Here is a 23,457-nt window from a genome sequence, read left to right on the forward strand (position 1 = left end):
GTGACTATTTTTCCTTAATTCTAAAAATTCTTAATTTAAACCTAATATCCCAAATTTTTCCATTTGTGCCCTAAATCAAACACAACGCACACACACAGAAGGAAAGAAAAGGGAAGAAACGAGAAATAGGGGAGCTCGAGGGGGAAATGGAGAAGAAGAGGAAGGAGAAGCGAGGGAGGGGATGGCGCCAGGAAGGGTTTTGCGGTCGTCGTTGTCATCGTCAGGTGAAGGTAGAGGGGTGACCGAGAGAGAGTCGGATGTGAGGAAGAGAACGACATGCGTGAGAGGGAGACAGAGGCTGCGACGGAGCTGTCCCGCCGCCAACGCCTCGTCGCCATCGTGCTTCAAGGTCACCGCTACTGTCTGAGCCGCCGTCAGTTCTGCATCGCTGAGGGAAGCCCCAGATGGAGATGAGGGAGACGCGAGCCAAGGACCGCGACGAGGAGTAGAAGAAGACGTCACCTTCACTGGAGCCAGGATCGCTGTCACCGTTCTACCTTCCCCTGAGCCGCCAATACCACCATATTCTTCCAATCCGCCACACTCACCGCCAGCGAAGCTTCTATTACCGTCACCGCAGAAACGGGGTTGCTACTGCTATCATGGCCGTCTTCCTTGCCGCTGTAACTTCATTCAATCCTCAACTGTTGGAACTCGCCGCTCTTACCAATCGAGGCCTCAACTACTAATGGTTCACTGCGATACAAAACAGCGATGGAGAAAGGGACAAAACTCGCCAGAGGAAGTTGCTGGAGCCGTTGGTCCGACCGGCCCTGCCTTTTCCCTGCTCCAGTGCCACTGCTACTGCTGGAAAGTGATCGAAAATGTTGCTGCTGTTGCCATGGATTAAGAAAGAGGGGTTTGTCGCAATTAATTCCTACTAGTTCAACACTCTGAGGTATGGGATTTATTTTTAAAGTTTAATAGTTTTAATTTTAGAATGCCTACAAAGTTAATTGGATAATTGCAAATGGTTAATAGTGGTTAAGAATCAATTAATTGATGTGAATGACTTGAAATGTGTTTGAGAAGGGTTAGCTATTGTGATTATTCTGAGTTATGATTGGAATTAGATGCGGTTATGAAGGGTGGTTACTCTGAGTTATGATCGGAATTAGTTTTGATTTTAGTTTGAGGCTGTGACTATTACCAGTTTTTCTGATTGTTTGGAATTGCAGAGAATTCTAATTGTATTTGATTATGCTGAATTGGTTGTTATAAGTTGGTTTGCTTGATGGATTATATTAAAGTTTGATTACTGAATTGTTATCTTGAAATCTGAGTTTTAAAATAGTTTTTATACTTGCCTTGCATAATGTGTGGTGGATTTTTGTTGTTGTTCTTGCCTTCACAAAAAATGGGATAGATAAGAGAATTGTTTGTGTGACTTATGGTTGCACCACCACTCCATTGGAGCAGCGGTGCGTTTGCTATATTGACAACTTTAGTTCAGGTCATAGGGGAGCCACATCCACTGAGTATTTGTTCTTGCACTTGCTCTTGTTCTTGTTCTTGTCAATGAAACTTTTTCTTGGATATTTGTTTGGTGATCTCTTGGAGGGGAATGAATACTATGTTGCTGGTTATGTTGAGTGTAGGTCTTTTCTGAAGGCGCGATATGCTGTAATCTTCTTGTATCGGATGTGAATTTTTCTGTGTATCCTTCTTTTATGTTTGTTTTTTGTGTGTTGTTGCTTACTACCTGTAACTCTTGTTCAGAGGAATTTTTCAGCCATTCTGTGGATCCCTGATGATCCCTTACTTGATTGCTTTGAGGCCACCAAAGGATTAAATATTCAAGGTCTTTGGTTTGTGCTTCATCCTTTTCTTGTACCATTAAAAAAGTGAAGGAAAAGAATATAAATAAAATGATACCAATAACTCTACTAGCAATGCTTCACATTAGAATTTGCACTAAAAAATGTGATAAACTTAAATAAAATACTTGATAATGTAGGTCGTTAGTTGTATGAAACAATGATGTTAACTGCCTTGTAAGATTTTTTTCCCTCTTCTTCCTCTAGATGATTCTTAATTTTTATCTTGATCACTAAAGGCTGACAAAATTCCATCATATATATAATTTCATCATATAATGCAATTTTCTTTGCTTTTTTTTAACCTTGTCTTTAGATGAAGACCACTCAAAGTGATAATTGGATATGTTGTAATGATGTTATTTTGCATGCCCACTTCATTTCTTCTTATTTCTGTATTTTGCTGAATGCTGTTATATACTTCAGTGCGTGAGGTTTATTCTAAAGCAGTGAAGACTGCTATCGTGGATCATCATGCTGTATGATCTATAGCTAAGATTTTGTCATTTCATTATTTTTTTCCATCTAATTCCATTTTGTCTTTGTTAGTAAGTGTAGCCTTAATACAATATCATACTATTGCAGGCAGTGGATGGTGGTCTCCTGTTAAAGCTTTCTTTCAGCACTATATTTGAGTATCTTCAGGTTAGCTTCACTCCACTGTAATTTCTTTGTATTTATTTCATGTAAAAATGCAGCGCAATCTGTTACATGGTGTATATAGTTTCTTCCTGTCTTGGTGTTTGCCAGCAATAATTTGTTTATTTGTTTATTTTTCATTTCCATGGGTTCATCAGATTGCTAGAGCCACTTGTTATTTTGTAGCTTAACTATAAGTGCTTAATAATTATATATATATATCTTGGCACAAATTGATCATTGATAAATATGTTTTTTATTTTGTAGATGCTGCAAATAATTTCAAAGCCAATGAAGGATATTGGCCCACGTGCAATGTTCTATCTTATCTGACTTTTATGTTCCTCAGAAGATGGTATAAAATTGACATGTTGGTTCTTTCCATGAAAGTTTCATCCCTTATTAACTTCAATTTTGGCTTGAATGATTTTGTAATATGTTAAGATACAAGAATATTAACCATGTCGATTTCAACATCTGTGCTAGAGTTAGTTATTATTTAGAGAATTAGCATACAGATAACACTGCATAACTTAAGTAGTCCTGCTTAGATTGTGAAAACTGAAAAGTATAAGCAGAAAGAAAGACATTTATTGTATTTTGAAAAATGATGATATAATGTGATTGTGGATCTTACGACAATTTTTACAAGTCAAATTTGATGGGAAATGTTCAATTATTTTTTCTATAGTAATTCGATTCAAATAGTTTAGATTATTTATTGACACTAAATTAAAAAAAAGTTGGAACTAATTTCATTCATGAGAAAACTATTATAAATAAAGAATTATATATTATAAAAAACCGTTGTCAGAAGTCACATAAGGAAATGATATTAAAACCGTTGTCAAAGACGATTACAAAATGGCAATGGTATCAAAACTATTGCCAAAAAATGACATCAACGGTAACGCTTTAAAACCGTTGTCTTAGACGACTACAAAATGGCAATGGTATTAAAACCGTTGCCAAAAAATGACACGAACAGTAACGTTTTAAAACCGTTGGCTTTGTGAATAATAAAGCTACAACAGTTTAAAACCGTTCCCTATCTAGTTATGGTTTTAAATCGTTGCATCATGAAAGAGAATGGTTTAAAACCGTTGCTTATTGAGTAACGGTTCAAAACCGTTGTTTAAAATTTTCTTTCAAAACCGTTGTCTATGTCAGTAACTAAGGCAACGGTTTTCTTGTTACCATTTCCTTAGGTAAAAAACCGTTGCCTTTGAGCATTGGCAACGGCCGCATATACCACAGGTCAAAAACCGTTGCCAAACCGTTGCCTAAAGTTTTAGGAACGGTTTTTCAATCTACGACAACGGTTTTTGACCATTGCGAAAACCCTTATTTGTTGTAGTGTGTTGAGAGGATGGTCTATAGGCACGGGGTGGGACTTGTTCGTAGTTACAAGGTTGTCCACCATATCTTTCAGCTGGGTATGCATTGTAGAATGGTCGTTGTCAATGATATCTTGGAGGGTGTTGTTGCCTAAAGGGTTGATTAGATCCTCTTGGCTCCATCCATCCTTGATTGGTCTGACCTTGATGCATATTCCTACTGTGGTTTCTATTTCCTTCAACAAAGTTAGAACCAAACTCAAAGCGAGAGGGGTGACAATTCATAGTAATTAATAAAAATTAAAAACACAAATAAATAAACAAGCAAAAGAATTTTTTTTTTGAAAAATATTTACAATAACCAATAATAAGGCACACGTTTGCAATTCCCCGGCAACGGCGCCATTTTGACGTTAGGATTTTTGCCAGTAAAGAATGTCATAAAAACAGTCGCGTTGTAGATATAGTCTCTAAACCGACAAAAATCCCTTCGTACAAACGTTTTGGTTGTCACAAGTAACAAACCCCTTTAAAAATTGTTAACCGAGTATTTAAACCTCGGGTCATCTTCTCAAGGAATTGCAGGGAGGTATGTTCTTATCATTGGCTATGAAAAAGGTAAAATTGGAGTTTTGGAAGTAAGGGAGCAGTATGTTGCACAAAAAAAATAATAAGAAAAATAAATAAATAACTATAAAATAAACTCTTGGCAAGGTATGGGAACTGGAGGTCCTATCCTGGTTATCCTTATCAATTGTAATGAGAATTGGATTTTTCTCCCACTTTGTTAACCTCTAACTATGAAGGTAAGTTAAGTGGATGAATTAATTTTGATTCCTCAGGTCCTAGTCTTTCCTTGGGAAAGACTAGAGTTATTGGAACTTGAATTAATGAAATGAAGAAATCCAATTTTCAATCAACAATGAGTTTGATAACTCTAGAGTCACCAATTATTTAACCAAAGCCAAGAATGTAAAAAGCCAAATTAAAATCATAAATATCTGGAATACCTTCAATTCATTCAAAGCAGTAAAATCTAAAACTAACAATATTCATAAGCCAATTGGGCAATAGGAAAATCCAAATTATTTATATAAATAAAAGACAGCAATCATCAATCTGAAATATCTCAAATAACATTAATTTAAAAGAGCAATCTGTAACATGGAAGAATTCATAAATTAAATTGGGATAAATAAAAATAAAGAACCTGTGATTGAGAGTCACTCCTAAAACTAAGAGAAGTCCTAAATCCTAAATCCTAAAGAGAGAGGAGAGAACCTCTCTCTCTCTCTAAAAACTACATCTAAAAATAATAAAAAGAGAATTATGAATGGCCTTCTTATGAATGGATGCATTCTTCCACTTTATAGCATCTAATCTGTGCCTTCTGGACTTGGATTTGGGCCAAAAAGGGCCTTAGAACTCGTTATGAGCGTTTTCTGTAATTTCTGGTGCGTGGACTCTGTCACGCGTCCGCGTGGGTCACGCGGTCGTGTCATTCGGAGCTTTTTCTTGTCACGCGGTCGCGTGATTCAGGCGACCGCGTCATGTGCGTTCTGCTTAAGGCGCGCGGTCGCGTCAGTCATGCGGCCGCGTTGCTGCTGATTCGTGCTTGGCAATAAGAGAGGATTAATTATAAGCAAATATAAGTCCAAAATAACATGTTTTTCAATCAAAGCACATAATTAGGAAGGCAAATGTAAAACATGCAAATAGTATGAATAAGTGGGTAAAGAGTTGATAAAATCCACTCAATTGAGCACAAGATAAACCATAAAATAGTGGTTTATCAGTGTCCCTCTGACATGTTTTCTGAATGGAGCATCATAGGTATCTTCTATGATGGTCTGTCTGAACTGTCCAAGATGTCATTGGATAGCTCTGCTGGAGGATCTCTTCATCTGAAGAAGACGCCTGCAGAAGCTCAAGAGCTCATTGAAATGGTTGCAAATAACCAATTCATGTACACTTCTGAAAGGAATCCTGTGAACAATGGGACGAATCATAAGAAAGGAGTTCTTGAGATTGATACTCTGAATGCCATATTGGCTCAGAACAAAATATTGACTCAGCAAGTCAATTTGATTTCTCAATGTCTGTCTGGAATGCAAAATGTACCAGGCAGTACTAAGGATGCTTCATCTGAAGAAGAAGCTTATGATCCTGAGAACCCTTCAATGGAAGAGGTGAATTACATGGGAGAACCCTATGGAAACACCTATAATCCTTCATGCAGAAATCATCCAAATCTCTCATGGAAAGATCAACAGAGACCTTGTTAATGGTGGAAGAAACAGGTTTAGCAATGGCAAGCCTTTTCCATCATCTTCTCAGCAATAGATAGAGAATTCTAAGCAGAGCCACTCTGACTTAGCAACCATGGTCTCTGATCTAATCAAAACCACTCAAAGTTTCATGATTGAAACAAGGTCCTCCATTAGGAATTTGGAGGCACAAGTGGGACAGCTGAGCAAGAAAGTTACTGAACTCCCTCCTAGTACTCTTCCAAGCAATATAGAAGAAAATCCAAAAGGAGAGTGCAAGGCCATTAACATGGCCGAATTTGGAGAGGAGGAAGAGGCAGTGAATGCCACTGAGGAAGGCCTCAATGGACGTCCACTGGCCTCCAATGAGTTCCATAATGAGGAACCATGGGAATCTGAGGCTCACACTGAGACCATAGAGATTCCATTGGATTTACTTCTGCCATTCATGAGCTCTGATGAGTATTCTTCCTCTGAAGAGGATGAGTATGTCACTGAAGAGCAAGTTGCTAAATACCTTGGAGCAATCATGAAGCTAAATGATAAGTTATTTGGTAATGAGACCTGGGAGGATGAACCCCCTTTGCTCACCAAAGAACTGGATGACTTGTCTAGGCAGAGATTACCTCAAAAGAGACAGGACCCTGGGAAGTCCTCAATACCTTGTACCATAGGCACCATGACCTTTAAGAAGGCTTTGTGTGGCTTAGGGTCAAGTATAACCCTAATGCCTCTCTCTGTAATGGAGAAGCTAGGGATATTTGAGGTGCAAGCTGCAAGAATCTCAATAGAGATGGCAAACAACTCAAGAAAACAAGCTTATGGACTTGTAGAGGATGTTCTGGTGAAGGTTGAAGACCATTACATCCCTGCTGATTTCATAGTCCTAGAGACTGGGAAGTGCATGGATGAATCCATCATCCTTGGCAGACCCTTCCTAGCCACAGCAAAGGCTGTGATTGATGTTGACAGAGGAGAATTGATCATTCAAGTGAATGAAGAATCCTTTGTGTTTAAGGCTCAAGGATATCCCTCTGTTACCATGGAGAGGAAGCATGAAAAGCTTCTCTCAAAACAGAGTCAAACAGAGCCCCCACAGTCAAACTCTAAGTTTGGTGTTGGGAGGCGACAACCAACTTCTAAGTTTGGTGTTGAACCCCCACATTCAAACTCTAAGTTTGGTGTTGGAAGGTTCCAACATTGCTCTGAGTATCTGTGAGGCTCCATGGGAGCCCACTGTCAAGCTACTGACATTAAAGAAGCGCTTGTTGGGAGGCAACCCAATGTTATATTTATCTATTTTCCTTTGTTATTTTATGTTTTCTGTTGGTTGATGATCATGGGAAGTCACAAAATCAATTGAAAAAGAAAAAATAGAAAGAAAAACAGCACGCCCTGGAGGAAAACCTTGCTGGCGTTTAAACGCCAGTAAGGGCAGCAAATGGGCGTTTAATGCCCAGTCTGGCACCATTCTGGGCGTTTAAGGCTAGAAAGGGGGCACCAGACTGGCGTTAAACGCCAGGAAAGGGCAAGAAGCTGGCGTTAAACGCCAGAAACGGGCACCAGCCCGGCGTTTAATGCCAGAATTGGCATATAGAGCATTTTTGCTCGCCACTTGGTGCAGGGATGAATTTTCCTTGACACCTCAGGATCTGTGGACCCCACAGGATCCCCACCTACCCCACCACCCTCTCTCTTCTTCTTCACCCATTCACTAATCACCTCAACCACTCTTCCCCAAAAACCCCTCACCTATCAAATCCCACTATTCTCTTCCCCACTCACATCCATCCTTCATAAAACCCCACCTACCCCACCATTCAAATTCAAACCACTTTCCCTCCCAAACCCACCCTTACATGACCGAACCATACCCCTCTCTCCACCCCTATATAAACCCATCTTCACTCCTCCATTTTCACACAACCTAAACACTACTTCTCCCCCCTTGGCCGAACCACAAAGCCATCTCCATCTCCTCTATTTTTTCTTCTTCTACTCTCTTCTTTCTTCTTTTGCTCGAGGACGAGCAAACCTTTTAAGTTTGGTGTGGTAAAAGCATTGCTTTTTGTTTTTCCATAACCATTTATGGCACCTAAGGCCGGAGAAACCTCTAGAAAGAGGAAAGGGAAGGCAAAAGCTTCCATCTCCGAGTCATGGGAGATGGAGAGATTCATCTCAAGGGTGCATCAAGACCACTTCTTTGAAGTTATGGCCATGAAGAAGGTGATCCCCGAGGTCCCTTTCAAACTCAAAAAGAGTGAATACCCGGAGATCCGACATGAGATTCGAAGAAGAGGTTGGGAAGTTCTTACCAACCCCATTCAACAAGTCGGAATCTTAATGGTTCAAGAGTTCTATGCCAATGCATGGATCACCAAGAGCCATGATCAAAGTGTGAACCCGAACCCAAAGAATTGGCTTACAATGGTTCGGGGGAAATGCTTAGATTTTAGTCCGAAAAATGTAAGGTTGGCATTCAACTTGCCCATGATGCAAGGAGATGAACACCCTTACACTAGAAGTGTCAACTTTGATCAAAGGTTGGACCAAGTCCTCTTAGACATTTGTGAAGAGGGCGCTCAATGGAAGAGAGATTCAAGAGGGAAGCCGGTTCAACTAAGAAGGCATGACCTCAAGCCCGTGGCTAAGGGATGGTTGGAGTTTATCCAACGCTCAATCATTTCCACTAGACCGGGCCATCATGATTCATAGCATCATGATTGCAGAGGAAGTAGAAGTTCATGAGGTTATAGCCCAAGAACTTTATAAGGTGGCGGACAAGTCCTCTACCTTGGCAAGGTTAGCCTTTCCTCATCTCATTTGTCACCTCTGTTATTAAGTTGGAATTGACATAGAGGGAGATACCCTCATTGATGAGGACAAACCCATCACTAAGAAAAGGATAGAGCAAACAAGAGATCCCACTCATCATGAAATCCCTGAGATACCTCAAGGGATGCACTTTCCTCCACAAAACTATTGGGAGTAAATCAACACCTCCCTAGGAGAATTGAGTTCCAACATGGGACAACTAAGGGTGGAGAACCAAGAACATTCCATTCTCCTCCATGAAATTAGAGAAGATCAAAGAATCATGAGAGAGGAGCAACAAAGGCAAGGAAGAGACATTGAGGAGCTCAAGCACTCCATAAGATCTTCAAGAGGAAGAACAAGCCGCCATCACTAAGGTGGACCCGTTCTTTAATTTCCTTGTTCTTTATTTTCCTGTTTTTCGAATTTTCATGCTATTGTTTATCTATGTTTGTGTCTTATTATCATTAGTGTCTTAGTGTCTATGCCTTAATGTTATGAATGTCCTATGAATCCATCACCTTTCTTGAATGAAAAGTGTTCTTAATTGAAAAAGAGAAGAATTGCATGAATTTTGAATTTTATAATAGATTAATTATTTTGATGTGGTGACAATACTTTTGTTTTCTGAATGTATGCTTAAATAGTGCATATGTCTTTTGAATTTGTTGTTCATGAATGGTTGGCTCTTGAAAGAATGATGAGAAAGGAGACATGTTACTGAGGATCTGAAAAATCATAAAAAAATGATTCTTGAAGCAAGAAAAAGCAGTGAATACAAAAAAAAAGAGAGAAAAACGAAAAAAAAAAGAGGAAGAAAAAATAATAATAATAATAATAAAGTTGTGATCCAAGGCAAAAAAGAGTGTGCTTAAGAACCCTGGACACCTCTAATTGGGGACTCTAGCAAAGCTGAGTCACAATCTGAAAAGGTTCACCCAATTATGTGTCTGTGGCATGTATGTATCCGATGGTAATACTGGAAGACAGAGTGCTTTGGGCCACGGCCAAGACTCATAAAGTAGCTGTGTTCAAGAATCATCATACTTAACTAGGAGAATCAATAACACTATCTGGATTGTGAGTTCCTATAGAAGCCAATCATTCTGAATTTCAAAGGATAGAGTGAGATGCCAAAACTGTTCAGAGGCAAAAAGCTAAAAGCCCCGCTCATCTAATTAATACTGATCTTCAAAGATGTTTTTGGAATTCATTGCATATTCTCTTCTTTTTATCTTATTTGATTTTCAGTTGCTTGGGGACAAGCAACAATTTAAGTTTAGTGTTGTGATGAGCAAATAATTTATACGCTTTTTGGCATTGTTTTTAGTATGTTTTAGTTAGTTTTTAGAATATTTTTATTAGTTTTTAGTTAAAATTTACTTTTCTGGACTTTACTATGAGTTTGTGTGTTTTTCTGTGATTTCAGGTATTTTCTGGCTGAAATTGAGGGACCTGAGCAAAAATCTGATTCAGAGGCTGAAAAGGACTGCAGATGTTGTTGGATTCTGACCTCACTGCACTCGAAGTATATTTTCTGGAGCTACAGAAGCCCAATTGGTGCGCTCTCAATTGGGTTGGAAAGTAGACATCCTGGGCTTTCCAGCAATATATAATAATCCATACTTTTCCTGAGATTTGATGGCCCAAACTGCTGTTCCAAATCAGCTCAAAACTGCCCGGCATTAAACGCCGGAACTGGCACAAGAATGGGAGTTTAAACGCCCAAACTGGCACAAAAGCTGGCGTTTAACTCCAAGAGAAGTCTCTACACGAAAATGCTTCAATGCTCAGCCCAAGCACACACCAAGTGGGCCCGGAAGTGGATTTTTATGTCATTTACTCATCTTTGTAAACCCTAGGCTACTAGTTCTCTACAAATAGGACCTTTTGCTATTGTATTTTTAAGAATCTTTTGATCATGTTTTTATGATTGAACCCTCTTTGGGAGACTGGCCATTCGGCCATGCCTAGACCTTGTTCTTATGTATTTTCAACGGTGGAGTTTCTACACACCATAGATTAAGGTGTGGAGCTCTGCTGTACCTCGAGTATTAATGCAATTACTATTGTTCTTCTATTCAATTCAGCTTGTTCTTGTTCTAAGATATCACTTGTTCCTCAACTTGATGAATGTGATGATCCGTGACACTCATCATCATTCTCACCTATGAACGTGTGCCTGACAACCACCTCCGTTCCACCTTAGATTGAGTGGATATCTCTTGGATCCCTTAATCGGAATCTTCGTGGTATAAGCTAGAATTGATGGCGGCATTCAAGAGAATCCGGAAGGTCTAAACCTTGTCTGTGGTATTCTGAGTAGGATTCAATGATTGAATGACTGTGACGAGCTTCAAACTCCTGAAGGCTGGGCGTTAGTGACAGACGCAAAAGAATCAATGGATTCTATTCCAACCTGATTGAGAACTGATGGTGCACGAAATTGCAATCACACTTTTTGCAATCCCGCACAACTAACCAGCAAGTGCACTGGGTCGTCCAAGTAATACCTTGCGTGAGCAAGGGTCGATCCCACGGAGATTGTCGGCTTGAAGCAAGCTATGGTTATCTTGTAAATCTTAGTCAGGATATCAGAAATTATCAGGGTTGATTGTGAAAAGCAAAAGAACATGAAGTAAGTACTTGTTATGCAGTAATGGAGAATAGGTCGAGGTTTTGGAGATGCTCCATCTTCTGAATCTCTGCTCTCCTACTGTCTTCTTCATCAAACACGCAAGGCTCCTTCCATGGCAAGCTGTATGTAGGGTTTCACCGTTGTCAATGGCTACCTCCCATCCTCTCAGTGGAAATGTTCAACGCACCCTGTCACGGCACGGCTATCCATCTGTCGGTCCTCAATTAGGCCGGAATAGAATCCAGTGATTCTTTTGCGTCTGTCACTAACGCCCCGCCTTCAGGAGTTTGAAGCTCGTCACAGTCATTCAATCATTGAATCCTACTCAGAATACCACAGACAAGGTTTAGACCTTCCGGATTCTCTTGAATGCCGCCATCAATTCTAGCTTATACCACGAAGATTCTGATTAAAGAATCCAAGAGATATCTACTCAATCTAAGGTAGAACGGAGGTGGTTGTCAGGCACACGTTCATAGTTGAGAATATGATGAGTGTCACGGATCATCACATTCATCCGGGTTAAGAACAAGTGATATCTTAGAATGGAAGCAAGCATGATTGAATAAGAAACAGTAGTAATTGCATTAATCCATCAAGACACAGCAGAGCTCCTCACCCCCAACCATGGGGTTTAGAGACTCATGCCGTGGAAGGTACACAAAGAAAACGTGTAAAGTGTCATGAGGTACAGATACAATGTCAAAAGATCCTATTAATAGTAAACTAGTAACCTAAGGTTTACAGAAATGAGTAAATGACAGAAAAATCCACTTCCAGGCCCACTTGGTGTGTGCTTGGGCTGAGCATTGAAGCTTTCATGTGTAGAGACCTTTTCTGGAGTTAAACGCCAGCTTTCATGCCAGTTTGGGCGTTTAACTCCAAGTTTTATGCCAGTTCCAACGTTAAACGCTGGAAATTCTGAGGCTGAATTGCCACGCCGGTTTGGGCCATCAAATCTTGGGCAAAGCATGGACTATTATACATTGCTGGAAAGCCCAGGATGTCTACTTTCCAATGCCGTTGAGAGCGCGCCAATTGGGCTTCTGTAGCTCCAGAAAATCCACTTCGAGTGCAGGGAGGTCAGAATCCAACAGCATCTGCAGTCCTTTTCAGTCTCTGAATCAGATTTTTGCTCAGGACCCTCAATTTCAGTCAGAAAATACCTGAAATCACAGAAAAACACACAAACTCATAGTAAAGTCCAGAAAAGTGAATTTTAACTAAAAAATAATAAAAATATACTAAAAACTAACTGGATCATACTAAAAACATACTAAAAACAATGCCAAAAAGCGTACAAATTATCCGCTCATCACAACACCAAACTTAAATTGTTGCTTGTCCCCAAGCAACTAAAAATCAAAATAGAATAAAAAGAAGAGAATATACTATAGACTCCAAAATATCAAAGAAACATAGTTCCAATTAGATGAGCGGGACTCGTAGCTTTTTGCTTCCGAACAGTTTTGGCATCTCACTCTATCCTTTGAAGTTCAGAATGATTGGCATCTATAAGAACTCAGAACTCAGATAATGTTATTGATTCTCCTAGTTAACTATAATGATTCTTGAACATAGCTAGTGTATGAGTCTTGGCTGTGGCCCAAAGCACTCTGTCTTCCAGTATTACCACCGGATACATACATGCCACAGACACATAATTGGGTGAACCTTTTTAGATTGTGACTCAGCTTTGCTAGAGTCCCCAATTAGAGGTGTCCAGGGTTCTTAAGCACACTCTTTTTGCCTTGGTTCACAACTTTATTTCTTTTTTTTTTGTATTCACTGCTTTTTCTTACTTCAAGAATCACTTTGATGATTTTTCAGATCCTCAATAACAGTTCTCCTTTTCCATCATTCTTTCAAGGGCCAACAATTTTAACATTCTTAAAACAACAAATTCAAAAGACATATGCACTGTTCAAGCATTCATTCGGAAAACAAAAATTATTGTCACCACATCAAACTAATTCAACTAGTTTCAAGGATAAATTTCGAAATCCTGTACTTCTTGTTCTTTTGTGATTAAAGCATTTTTCATTTAAGAGAGGTGATGGATTCATAGGACATTCATAGCTTTAAGGCATAAAATTTTAAATTTTATTAATTATGAATTAAGAACAAGACTCAAAAATAGATATAAGATGAGACTAAAAAATTAAGAATAGAAAACAAAACAGAAAAAAAAACCGCAAAAAATAGGCTCCTAATGATAGAGGTTTTCACAGAGTTAGGACTCAACAACCTTGATTTTGAGAAGTGGATGCTCCCTCAACTTGAAGGGAGAGCTTTTGGCGTTTCATCTCTTGGAGTTCACGCCCCTGCTTCTCTTGTTCCTTTAGCAACTTGCAGAGCATGCTGTTCTTCCTTTAGTTGCTCCATAGTCTCTTGCAGCTTGGTGATAGATGCTTCTAGGCTGGCCCAGTAGCCAATTTCAGGGAATTCAGGGAGGAACTCCTGCGCCCTCCTCTTGATAGAGTTGTCTTGCATTTGTCATTCCATTGACTTCTTGGTGATTGGATGTTCAATGGGTATGAACTCATCTACTCCCATCTTTACCCCAGCCTCTTTACAGAGCAAGGAGATTAAGCTTGGGTAAGCTAGTTTGGCTTCAGTGGAATTCTTATTTGCAATTGTGTAGATCTCACAAGCAATCACATGATGAACCTCCACTTCTTTTCCAAGCATAATGCAATGAATCATCACTGCTCTCTTGATAGTGACCTCAGAACGGTTGCTAGTGGGCAATATGGAATGCCCAATAAAGTCTAGCCAACCTCTTGTAATTGGTTTGAGGTCTCCCCTCTTGAGTTGGTTTGGGACACCCTTAGAATTGGTTATCCACTTAGTTCCAGGGAGGCATATGTCCTCTAGAACTTGATCCAACCCTTTATCTGCTCTCACCATCCTCCTATTAAAGGATTCAGGATCATCTTGTAGTTGAAGCAGTTTAAAGATTTCTCTTATTTTGTCCAGATGGAAGTACATAACTTTCCCTCTGACCATAGTTCTGTAGGTATGGTAAGCAGTTCCAGTCATTCTCTGTTTATCTGTTAACCACAGATTTGAGTAGAATTCCTGAACCATGTTCCTTCCAACCTTTATCTTAGGGTTGGTTAGAACTTCCCATCCTCTGTTTCGAATTTGCTCTTGGATCCCCGGATATTCATCTTCTTTCAGATCAAATTTTACTTCCGGGATCACTGACCTCAGACCCATTATTTTGTGATAATGGTCTTCATGTTCTTTGGTTAAGAACTTCTCTTGATTCCAAAGATATTTTGGATTATTCTCTTTCTTTCCTCTTAAATTGGTTTGTTTTCCCTTAGGAGCCATGATCTTGATGAATCTTGTCTTAGTGATCACGGAAAAGCACACCAAACTTAGAGGTTTGCTTGTCCTCAAGCAAAAGAAAGGAAAGAAGAGAGAGAGAGGAAGAGTGAATTCGAATGGTGTGGTGGAATGAGGGGGGCCAAACGTGTATTTATAAGGTGGGGAGGGGAGATTTCGAAAAAAAAGAAAAATTTGAAAGGAGATTTGAGAAGATATGGAAAGAAATTGAGAGAAGGGTGAGTTTTTGAACAAAATTTGGGAATGATTTGAGAGATTTGAAGAATGATTTTAGATTTTTGAAAATTTGAAAGTGAATGATGAGAGATTGAAATGTGTTTTTGTAGAAAAATATGGGTAAGAAAAGGAAAGTTTGAAAAAATTTGATTTGAAAACAAAATTGTGGTCCCCCCACCTTTCTGGCGTTAAACGCCCAGAATGGCACCCATTCTGGCGTTTAACGCCCATTTGTTGCCCCTTTTGGGCGTTTAACGCCTAGCCAGGTGCCCTGGCTGGCGTTAAACGCCAGAATTCCTTTATCACTGGGCGTTTTTCTAAACGCCCAGGATGCTGCACACCTGGCGTTAAACGCCCAGAATGGTGCCCATTCGGGCATTTAACGCCCAAAATGGCACCTTTACTGGCGTTAAACGCGCAGAATGGTGCCCATTCTGGCGTTTAACGCCCAAAATTCCCCTTACTGGCGTTTTTTCGCCAGTAAGCTCTTTTTCTCTGCTTTTTGAGCTGAATCCTTCTGTAACTCTGTGAATTCCTTCATTTCTGATACTTGCCTTTGTAAAAACAAATCATATAACCTCCTAATGACTGGGTTGCCTCCCAGCAAGCGCTTCTTTACTGTCTTTAGCTGGACCTTTACTAAGAATCACTCAAGTCTCAATTTTGAGCATTCCTGCTCAAAATTGCTTTCAAGATAATGCTTGATTCTCTGTCCATTAACAATGAACCTTTTGTCAGAATCAATATCATGAAGCTCAACATATCCATATGGTGACACTCCTGTAATCACATACGGACCCCTCCACTGGGATTTATGTTTTCCTGGAAACAATCTGAGCCTAGAGTTGAAGAGCAGAACTTTTTGTCCTGGCTCAAAGACTCTGGTTGACAACTTCTTGTCATGCCATTTCTTTGCCTTTTCCTTATAAATTTTTGCATTTTCAAAGGCATTGAGTCTGAACTCCTCTAGCTCATTTAGCTGGAGTAATCTTTTTTCACCAGCCAACTGAGCATCCATGTTTAGGAATCTGGTTGCCCAGTAGGCTTTTTGTTCCAGTTCCACGGGCAGATGACATGCCTTCCCATACACCAGTTGGTATGGAGAGGTTCCTATAGGAGTCTTGAATGCTGTTCTGTATGCCCACAGAGCATCATCCAAGCTCTTTGCCCAATCCTTTCTTCGGGCTATCACAGTCCGTTCTAGGATTCTTTTTAGCTCTCTGTTAGAGACTTCAGCTTGCCCATTTGTCTGTGGATGATACGAAGTTGCCACTTTTTGGCTAATTCCATATCTAACCATAGCAGAGTATAGCTGTTTATTGCAGAAATGAGTGCCCCCGTCACTGATCAGGACTCTGGGAACACCAAACCTGCTGAAGATGTGTTTCTGGAGGAATTTCAGCACGGTCTTGGTATCATTAGTGGGTGTAGCAATTGCTTCTACCCACTTAGATACATAGTCCACTGCCACCAGAATGTAAGTGTTTGAGTATGATGGTGGGAATGGACCCATGAAGTCAATTCCCCATACATCAAACAATTCTATCTCTAATATCCCTTGTTGAGGCATGGCATATCCGTGAGGCAAGTTACCAGCTCTTTGGCAACTGTCACAGTTACGCACAAACTCTCGGGAATCTTTATAGAGAGTAGGCCAGTAGAAGCCACATTGGAGGACTTTAGTGGCTGTTCGCTCACTTCCAAAATGTCCTCCATACTGTGATCCATGGCAATGCCATAAGATCCTTTGTGCTTCTTCTCTGGGTACACATCTGCGGATCATTCTGTCTGCACATCTCTTAAAGAGATATGGCTCATCCCATAGATAGTACTTGGCATCTGAGATCAATTTCTTTCTTTGCACTCTGCTGTACTCCTGGGGTATGAACCTCACAGCTTTATAATTTGCAATATCTGCAAACCATAGAGCTTCCTGAATGGCAAAGAGTTGCTCATCTGGGAAAGTCTCAGAGATCTCAGTAGAAGGGAGGGACGCCCCAGCTACTGGTTCTATTCGGGACAGATGTCAGCTACTTGGTTCTCTGTCCCTTTTCTGTCTCTTATTTCTATGTCAAACTCTTGCAGAAGCAACACCCATCTTATTAGCCTGGGTTTTGAATCCTGCTTTGTGAGTAAGTATTTAAGAGCAGCATGGTCAGTGTACACAACCACTTTGGATCCCACTAGATAGGATCTAAACTTGTCAATGGCATAGACCACTGCAAGTAACTCTTTTTCTGTGGTTGTGTAGTTCTTCTGTGCGTCATTTAGAACACGGCTAGCATAATAAATGACGTGCAGAAGCTTGTTATGCCTCTATCCCAACACTGCACCAATGGCATGGTCACTGGCATCACACATTAATTCAAATGGCAATGTCCAATCTGGTGCAGAGATGACTGGTGCTGTGACCAGTTTAGCTTTTAGGGTCTCAAATGCCTGCAGACACTGTGTGTCAAACACAAATGGTGTGTCAGCAGCTAGCAGATTACTCAGAGGTTTTACAATTTTCGAAAAATCCTTTATGAACCTTCTGTAGAATCCTGCATGCCCCAGAAAGCTTCTGATTGCCTTAACATTGGCAGGTGGTGGTAATTTTTCAATTACCTCTACCTTTGCCTTATCCACCTCTATTCCCTTGCTTGAAATTTTGTGCCCAAGAACAATTCCCTCAGTCACCATAAAGTGACATTTCTCCCAGTTTAAAACCAGGTTAGTCTCTTGGCACCTTTTCAGGACAAGTGCTAGGTGATTAAGACAGGAGCTGAATGAGTCTCCATATACTGAGAAGTCATCCATGAAGACTTCCAGAAATTTCTCTACCATATCTAAGAAGATAGAGAGCATGCACCTCTGAAAGGTTGCAGGTGCATTACACAGACCAAAAGGCATCCTTCTGTAGGCAAACACGCCAGAAGGGCAAGTAAATGCTGTTTTCTCTTGGTCCTGAGGATCTACTGCAATTTGGTTGTAACCTGAATAGCCATCCAAAAAGCAGTAATAATCATGACCAGCTAGTCTTTCTAGCATTTGGTCTATGAATGGTAAAGGAAAATGATCCTTTCTGGTGGCTGTATTGAGTCTTCTGTAGTCAATACACATACGCCACCCTGTGACTGTTCTTATAGGGACCAGTTCATTTTTTTCATTATGAACCACTGTCATGCCTCCCTTTTTGGGGACAACTTGGACAGGGCTCACCCAGGGGCTATCAGAAATAGGATAAATAATCCCAGCCTCTAGTAATTTAGTGACCTCTTTCTGCACCACTTCCTTCATGGCTGGATTTAGCCTCCTCTGTGGTTGGACCACTGGTTTGGCATTATCCTCCAACAGGATCTTGTGCATGCATCTAGCTGGGCTAATGCCCTTAAGATCACTTATGGACCACCCAAGAGCTGTCTTGTGTGTCCTTAGCACTTGAATCAGTGCTTCCTCTTCCTGTGGATTCAAAGCAGAGCTTATAATCACTGGAAAAGTTTCACCCCCTCCCAGAAATGCATACTTCAGAGATGGTGGTAGTGGTTTGAGTTCAGGTTTGGGAGGCTTATCTTCCTCCTGAGGAATTTTCGAAAATTCCTTTGTTTCCTATGGTTCTTCTTGATCAGGCTGAGCATCCTTGAAGATGTCTTCAAGCTCTGATTCTAGGCTTTCAGTCATATTGATCTCTTCCACCAAAGAATCAATAATGTTAGCGCCCATGTAGTCATTTGGTGTGTCTAGATGCTGCATAGCTTTTACAGCATTCAACTTGAACTCATCCTCATTGACTCTTAGGGTCACTTCCCCTTTTTGTACATCAATGAGAGTCCGTCCAGTTGCTAGGAATGGTCTTCCTAGAATGAGAGTTGCACTCTTGTGCTCCTCCATTTCCAGCACCACAAAGTCAGTTGGAAAGGCAAATGGTCCAACCTTGACAATCATATCCTCTATTATGCCTGATGGATGTTTAATAGAGCCATCAGCAAGTTAAAGGCATATCCTGGTTGGTTTGACTTCTCCAGCCAACCCAAGCTTTCTGATAGTGGATGCAGGTATTAGATTGATGCTTGCTCCAAGATCACACAGGGCTGTCTTGGTGCAGGCGCCTTCTAATGTGCATGGTATCATAAAGCTTCCAGGATCTTGAAGCTTTTCTGGTAAGCTTTTCAAAATGACTGCACTGCATTCTTCGGTGAGAAACACTTTTTCAGTTTCTCTCCAATCCTTCTTATGACTTAAGATCTCTTTCATGAACTTAGCATAAGAAGGTATTTGCTCAAGTGCCTCTGCAAACGGAATCTTTATTTCAAGAGTCCTTAGATAGTCTGCAAAGCGGGCAAATTGCTTATCCTGTTCCGCTTGGCGGAGTTTTTGAGGATAAGGCATCTTGGCTTTATAGTCTTCAACCTTAGATGCTGCAGGTTTATTCCTTACAGAAGTGGTTGAAGAAGCCTTGTTAGAGGGATTACTGTCAGCACTCTCAGGTGTCTGATCTTCCCTTGGCGTCTGAACGCCAGGAATGGGTGAAGATTGGGCGTTAAACGCCAACTTCTCTCCCTTTTCTGGCGTTTGAACGCCAGAACTGGGCAAGGAATGGGCGTTTAACGCCAGCTTTCCTTCCCTTTCTGGCGTTTGAACGCCAATAACATTCCTCTCTGGGCTCTTACTGTCCTCAGAGGGATTTTGAACAGTGATTTGGTGATCCTCTGTCAATTGTTCCCTGTTTGGCTTTTTGCTCTTTTGAGCAGTGGTATTCAGGGTCTTCCCACTCCTCAGTTGAACTGCTTGACACTCCTCTGTTATCTGTTTAGATATTTGCTGTTTTGCTTGATTCAACTGTAGTTCTATGTTCTTGTTAGCAACTTTAGTTTCATAGAGCATCTCTTTAAATTCTGCTAACTGTTCTGTCATCAGGAGCAATTGTTGATTAAGCTCAATCATCTGTTCTTGAGGATTAGGGTCAGTGACTACTGTCATGACTTCCTCTTCTGGAGAGAACTCATTGCTAGAATACAAATATTGATTTCTAGCAACAGTGTCTATAAGCTCTTGAGCTTCTTCAATTGTCTTCCTCATGTGTATAGATCCACCAGCTGAGTGGTCTAAAGACATCTGAGCTTTTTCTGTAAGCCCATAGTAGAAGATGTCTAACTGTACCCACTCTGAAAGCATTTCAGGGGGGCATTTTCTTAGCATACCTCTATACCTCTCCCAGGCATTATAAAGGGATTCATTATCCTCTTGTTTAAAGCCTTGGATGTCCAGCCTTAGTTGTGTCATCCTCTTTGGAGGGTAAAAATGATTCAGGAATTTGTCTGATAACTGTTTCCATGTCTTTATGCTTGCTGTAGGTTGGTTATTCAACCACCTTTTAGCTTGATCTTTTACAGCAAATGGAAACAGTAATAGTCTGTAGACATCCTGATCCACCTCTTTATCATGTACTGTGTCAGCAATTTGTATGAACTGTGCCAGAAACTCAGTAGGTTCTTCCTGTGGAAGACCGGAATACTGGCAATTTTGCTGCATTATGATAATGAGTTGAGGATTTAGCTCAAAGCTGCTTGCTTTGATGGGAGGTGTACAGATGCTACTCCCATATGCAGCTGTAATGGGGTTGGCATATGACCCCAGAGTCCTTCTGGACTGATCAATCCCACTTAGGTCCATAATGGATAAAGGGAAATGATATGGATTGCAAATAGATAAATTTTGTTTTTTTTTTTTTGAATTATCCGAAAAATAAAATAAAAACAAAAGGAAAATAAAATAAAATAAAAAAATTCAAAAATTAAAAGAAAATAAGATCAAAGCAAATTGAAAACTGAATCAATTAGTTAATTAAAAAGATTTTGAGATTAGCAATTAGAAGGATATGATTGAAAAATTTTTATGAAAAAGATTTGATTTTTGAAAAGAGGAAAGAGAAAAACAACAAAATGACACCAAACTTAAAATTTTTAGAAAATCAAACACTAATTTTCGAAAATTTTTAAGGGAAAAACACAAAGAGGACACCAAACTTAGAATTTTTACGGATCAAAAAGGGACTAAGGACATGCAAAATCGAAAATTAAAAGAAAAGCAAAAGCATGCAATTGACACCAAACTTAAAATATGAAACTAGACTCAACTAAAAGACTCTAAACCAATTAAAAACAAAACAATCCTAATCTAAGCAACAAGATAAGCCGTCAGTTGTCCAAACTCGAACAATCCCCGGCAACGGCGCCAAAAACTTGGTGCACGAAATTGCAATCACACTTTTTGCAATCCCGCACAACTAACCAGCAAGTGCACTGGGTCGTCCAAGTAATACCTTGCGTGAGCAAGGGTCGATCCCACGGAGATTGTCGGCTTGAAGCAAGCTATGGTTATCTTGTAAATCTTAGTCAGGATATCAGAAATTATCAGGGTTGATTGTGAAAAGCAAAAGAACATGAAGTAAGTACTTGTTATGCAGTAATGGAGAATAGGTCGAGGTTTTGGAGATGCTCCATCTTCTGAATCTCTGCTCTCCTACTGTCTTCTTCATCAAACACGCAAGGCTCCTTCCATGGCAAGCTGTATGTAGGGTTTCACCGTTGTCAATGGCTACCTCCCATCCTCTCAGTGGAAATGTTCAACGCACCCTGTCACGGCACGGCTATCCATCTGTCGGTCCTCAATCAGGCCGGAATAGAATCCAGTGATTCTTTTGCGTCTGTCACTAACGCCCCGCCTTCAGGAGTTTGAAGCTCGTCACAGTCATTCAATCATTGAATCCTACTCTGAATACCACAGACAAGGTTTAGACCTTCTGGATTCTCTTGAATGCCGCCATCAATTCTAGCTTATACCACGAAGATTCTGATTAAAGAATCCAAGAGATATCTACTCAATCTAAGGTAGAACGGAGGTGGTTGTCAGGAACACGTTCATAGTTGAGAATATGATGAGTGTCACGGATCATCACATTCATCCGGGTTAAGAACAAGTGATATCTTAGAATGGAAGCAAGCATGATTGAATAAGAAACAGTAGTAATTGCATTAATCCATCAAGACACAGCAGAGCTCCTCACCCCCAACCATGGGGTTTAGAGACTCATGCCGTGGAAGGTACACAAAGAAAACGTGTAAAGTGTCATGAGGTACAGATACAATGTCAAAAGATCCTATTAATAGTAAACTAGTAACCTAAGGTTTACAGAAATGAGTAAATGACAGAAAAATCCACTTCCGGGCCCACTTGGTGTGTGCTTGGGCTGAGCATTGAAGCTTTCATGTGTAGAGACCTTTTCTGGAGTTAAACGCCAGCTTTCATGCCAGTTTGGGCGTTTAACTCCAAGTTTTATGCCAGTTCCAGCGTTAAACGCTGGAAATTTTGAGGCTGAATTGCCACGCCGGTTTGGGCCATCAAATCTTGGGCAAAGCATGGACTATTATACATTGCTGGAAAGACCAGGATGTCTACTTTCCAATGCCGTTGAGAGCGCGCCAATTGGGCTTCTGTAGCTCCAGAAAATCCACTTCGAGTGCAGGGAGGTCAGAATCCAACAGCATCTGCAGTCCTTTTCAGTCTCTGAATCAGATTTTTGCTCAGGACCCTCAATTTCAGTCAGAAAATACCTGAAATCACAGAAAAACACACAAACTCATAGTAAAGTCCAGAAAAGTGAATTTTAACTAAAAACTAATAAAAATATACTAAAAACTAACTGGATCATACTAAAAACATACTAAAAACAATGCCAAAAAGCGTACAAATTATCCGCTCATCAACCGACAGATGATTAGCCGTGCTGTGACAGAGCGCGTTGAACATTTTCACTGAGAGGACGGGACTGTAGCCACTGACAACGGTGATGCCCAACATACAGCTTGCCATGGAAAGGAGTAAGAAGGATTGGATGAAGACAGTAGGAAAGCAGAGAGACGGAAGGGACAAAGCATCTCCATATGCTTATCTGAAATTCTCACCAATGAATTACATAAGTATCTCTATCTTTATTTTATGCTTTATTCATATATCATCCATAACCATTTGAATCTGCCTGACTGAGATTTACAAGATGACCATAGCTTGCTTCATACCAACAATCTCCGTGGGATCGAACCTTACTCGCGTAAGGATTATTACTTGGACGACCCAGTGCACTTGCTGGTTAGTTGTGCGAAGTTGTGATAAAGAGTTGAGATTGCAATTGAACGGACCATGTTAATGGCGCCATTGATGATCACAATTCCGTGCACCATTAACCAATTGGGCTTAAGTAACAATTTCGGACCCAATATCAAGAATAATAATTCAGCCACAACAAACAAAACATTTTTGCATCAATGCTGAATGTATTCATAAAACACTTGAGCTTGCAATTTTTTTCTTTTATTTTCGGCCCAATAAAAAACCTG

The 23,457-nt window shown here is 40.3% G+C and overlaps 1 pseudogene; it reads left to right on the top strand.

The window, feature by feature from the left end:
• Positions 1-276: 276 nt before the first annotated feature.
• On the top strand, positions 277-2,817 carry LOC130980951 (phosphopantothenate--cysteine ligase 2-like; annotated as a pseudogene).
• Positions 2,818-23,457: the final 20,640 nt, after the last annotated feature.

This window comes from Arachis stenosperma, chromosome 5, assembly GCF_014773155.1.
Source record: "Arachis stenosperma cultivar V10309 chromosome 5, arast.V10309.gnm1.PFL2, whole genome shotgun sequence".
NCBI lineage: Eukaryota > Viridiplantae > Streptophyta > Magnoliopsida > Fabales > Fabaceae > Arachis > Arachis stenosperma.